The 3,960-nt window shown below is 51.2% G+C and overlaps 1 non-coding gene across 1 annotated transcript; it reads right to left on the reverse strand.

The window, feature by feature from the left end:
• Positions 1-1,783: 1,783 nt before the first annotated feature.
• On the reverse strand, positions 1,784-1,857 carry TRNAT-AGU (transfer RNA threonine (anticodon AGU)). The gene has a single exon. It is a non-coding gene; the product is annotated as a tRNA-Thr (tRNA).
• Positions 1,858-3,960: the final 2,103 nt, after the last annotated feature.

The following is a 3,960-nucleotide window of genomic DNA, read 5'->3' on the forward strand; positions in this document are numbered from 1 at the left end:
ACCCGACACTACCAAAATATCCACCAGCAAAGGAGGGTGTCCTCTGCTTCACGTAACAGCCGCAGCCAAGCCAGGAATGCTGGGGAGTGGTAAACAAGACTATAAGGAATCTAGGGGCCCCCACCTGGAAAGACTTCCAAGATGAACATGCTGATCATTTATGCTGAAAACACATGCACATGAGATTTAACCCAGGAATACAAGGTTGGTTTAACATCTGAAAATGAATTAATGTAATACCGTATCAGTAGAATAAAAAACAAAAACCACATAATTATCTCAACAGATAAAGAAAAAGCATTTGACAAAATCCAACACACTTTCATAATAAACACACTCAGCAAACTAGGAATAGAAGGGAATTCTTCAACCTGATAAAAGGCATCTATGAAAAACCACAGCTAACATCAGATTTCGTTATGTTTGAAGTAGGAAACACTGATGTTCCTAAGATCAGGAAAAAGACAAAAATGTGTTCTCTCGCCACGTCTATTTAATATTGTACTGGAGGTTCTAGCCAAAGCAATTGGGCACAAAAATGAAATAAAAAAACACCCAGAATGGAAAAAAAAAGAAGTGAAACTATTCACAGAACACATGACTTATATACAGAAAATCCTAAGGAATTCACTAAAAGCCTATTTGAACTAATAAACGAGTTTAGCAAGGTTGCAGGATATACTCGTAAGATTAAGATACAAAATTAATTGTATTTCTGTATATTTGCAATGAACAATCTGAAAATGCAATTAAGAAAACAATTCCATTTAAATAACCTCAAATAGAAGAAAATACTTAGGGATAAATTTAACAAAAAATATGCAAAACTTACACTCTGAAAACAAAAACAAAAACACTGTGGAAAGAAATTAAACATTTCCTCCTTGGCTATCTAATAGGTAAACGCTCAAAACTGACCTGGTATCGCTCAGGCTAATAGTAAAGATGTGCCAGAAAAATACCAGCCCCACAATGACTCAAGACCTGTTATCAATAAACTCATCTCTGATGCTCTTATCAGAACTGCAAAGCCTGAGTATCCCTATGAGTTTTTCTTTGCAGTGTCGATCAAAAGCAACCAAGGTGCAAAGGACAAAAACTGACCCCCAAACAAGAGAAAAAAAACAGACCATAAACCCTGAAACACGGGAAAGGCAGAGAGTGGAAGTGCTTCTGCAGCAGGTGAATTTAACTCTTGGGAGCACAGCCTGATGCCATTACTGCAATTTCGGCAGCTCACTGAAACGGTCCTGTTGCGTTCCCTCCCTGGAGTTTTCAAGCCTTGATCAGCCTGGGGGTCACGCTGGCAGGATTCAATCCCCTGCTCTGCCGTCTTCGATCTGTGAAACGGCGACAAACGCCCGCAGGGCTGGAGAGAGGAGAAAGTTAGCAGGCCTGTGGGAGGCGCTCGGCACCGGGTCCAGGAGACATCGGCGGACAAGACCCGGGTCCGCCCTCCCCAAGCCCCCGCGGGGGAAGAGCGGCTCCGCCTTCGCACCCCGCTCCCGCACCCGGGCCGTAGACGCCACAGCCCGCACCTCGCGCCCGGAGGTAACGGGGGAGTCCCGCGCTGCCTCAGGGAGGTGCTGGCATCGGGGACTGCCCGCGGCTCGGGAAGACCCGCGGGCCGGTCTCTGGGGCGAACCAGCGCCCCAACCCACTGTAAGCAGGGGACCCGGCTAAAATGGTTTCTCAGGCTCATCCTCACACTTCCAAAATGAGAGGAATAAGGGAGCAGAGCAAGATTGGGCGTGAGCAAAATGTAAACTGCGAGGCTCGCTTGAGGCACCGCTGGGATTCGAACCCAGGATCTCCTGTTTACTAGACAGGCGCTTTAACCAACTAAGCCACGGCGCCGCCCGCATGGGTAGCGCCAGAATCTGCGCCTCATTACCATGCACTCCAGCAGTCGCACACATGCGCACAAACTGGGCCGGCGGCGAGTGCTTGCGTGGTGCAGGACCCAGCTCTTACGCGCAGCGGAGGCGGAGCTATGGGACGCGGAGGTCGGAAGCTCAGGCCGTGCCCAGTGGGCGGGGCCCGGGGGGGGGGGACGGTTCTCTTCTTCGTGCCTGTGGTGTCTGCGTCCGGACGTGGAGCCGGGGTGGCCCCTTTCTTTGGAGGATGCTAGCGCAAGGTCCAGGCCTTCTGCCCTCCAGAGCTGGCGCAAGCAAGTCCCCCAGGCTGTCCGGCGAGGCCAAGCCCCCTGGCGTTCCGGAGATACCCGCCCCGCTACCCGGCCTGGCTGCCGCCTTACTCCGGAGTACGAGCGGGGCGCACGCCCAGCGGTAGTCCAGCCGTGATCACGCTTGGGACACCTAGCATTGGCGCCCTCCTCCTGGGAGATCGGCGGCCCACCTCGACCGCACGCTTAACCATCGGGGTCACCGGCCCTGCCATCCTAGGGGCTCCTCTGCCAGCCTGTGGAGACCTGACCCTTAGCTTCAACTGGGCCGCTTCTTTGGCGGACCCTGAGAGGGGAAGAGTCCGGGGACACTGAGGGTCCGAGAGCTTCAGGGGGCCCAGGCTGCTGGCCTTGGAGCACCAACACCATTCGTGGTGAGGATTCCGCTGCAACGCAAGGCCCTGCCCACCCAGGCTTCTCACTTGCCCAGTCTCCTCACTCGGACACTTTGTCCCAGCACTTTAGGGGGCTTTTGCGCAACAACAAAACCAAACACTGCTAATCTAGTCACTCAGCAGTTCCTCGAGTGGGAAAGGCTCATCCACAGAAATGCAAAAATATATGCACAAAAAGGTTCACTCCAGTATGATTTGTAATAGCAAACAAACAAGAAACACCCCCTCAAGGAGGGCAGTATTAGTGTATGCAGTCTAGCCATCCTCCGCAGCAGTGGGGAAGACTATATCCACGTGTGCTGTCTTCATGTGCCGGAGTAAGGGAGACCAGTAGCAATAGGACTTCTCTGCCCAGGAGAGTGAATTTCTGAGAGGGTGAAGTTTTGCCATATTCATATGTCATTCGTGTAAATAAGTGGATAGCTACTGACCAGCCAGCTCCAGTCTGAGCAGTCACCAGGGTTGTGACTGAGGAGGGGTGTCACCAAGCACAGGACCTGCCCAAAGAATGACACCCAGACGATGATGTTCCTGGGCAGAATTATTGGATGCCAGTCAATTGACACTAAATAAATCAGCCCTGCAATTAAGTTTTTAGAACGGACCAAGGGGCATACTAATGATATTTGAGGGAATCATGTGAGCAATACCAAATGGAAAAGGGAGCCCTTCATGTTTGTCAACTGAAACTTTCACTCCTGATGTAACTGATTTATGTTGTATTGTACACTGTGGAAGGATGAAGGCTGTCCATACACATGGGCGAGCTGGAAATGGAAAAGTCTGGGGTGGAGAGCATTAAACATTCTGGGATGGAAATGCCCACCACTCATCTGCCTCACCAGACCTTCCTCTGCTCTGGACAGATGGCCATCTAGGAGCACTAGACAGGGAGGCACCCACAGTGCCTTGCCACAGTGCAACCTCCTCCACAGAGGGGACCCCACACATCTTCCTCTTCATTCCACAAGCCATTCCCCCAAGGGCTGCCTTACAGGGCAACTCCAGAGGTCAGAATGGGAGTCCAGAATGTGTCTGAATGAACACTAGGACATAAAGCTTTGAAATTGCAAAAATGCTTCTAGAATTCACACTTGCTTTCCAATGGAATTTAGATTTATTCTGCCAGAAAACTAAAAACAAAGCATTCAGTCCCATTCAATGAGGGTACCGTGTTGCTGAGACGGCAGCACAGTGGCAGGAGCCCAGCCAGGGCTTGGCCCCTGCCCCAGTCTGACAGGCCCACCTGGCCAGGGAAGCGCCTCAGAGAAAGGTCCCTGCAGAGCCCTAACACATGTGTGACAGGTGGCCTGTGCTGATGTCTCTCAAAGGGCCCAGAGGCCTTCAGTCCTCCTCCCCCAGGCTGCAAGGCCTTGCCAG

The sequence above is a fragment of the Rhinolophus sinicus genome, chromosome 8, assembly GCF_057876585.1.
Source record: "Rhinolophus sinicus isolate RSI-liver-muscle chromosome 8, RSI-T2T, whole genome shotgun sequence".
Classification (NCBI taxonomy): domain Eukaryota; kingdom Metazoa; phylum Chordata; class Mammalia; order Chiroptera; family Rhinolophidae; genus Rhinolophus; species Rhinolophus sinicus.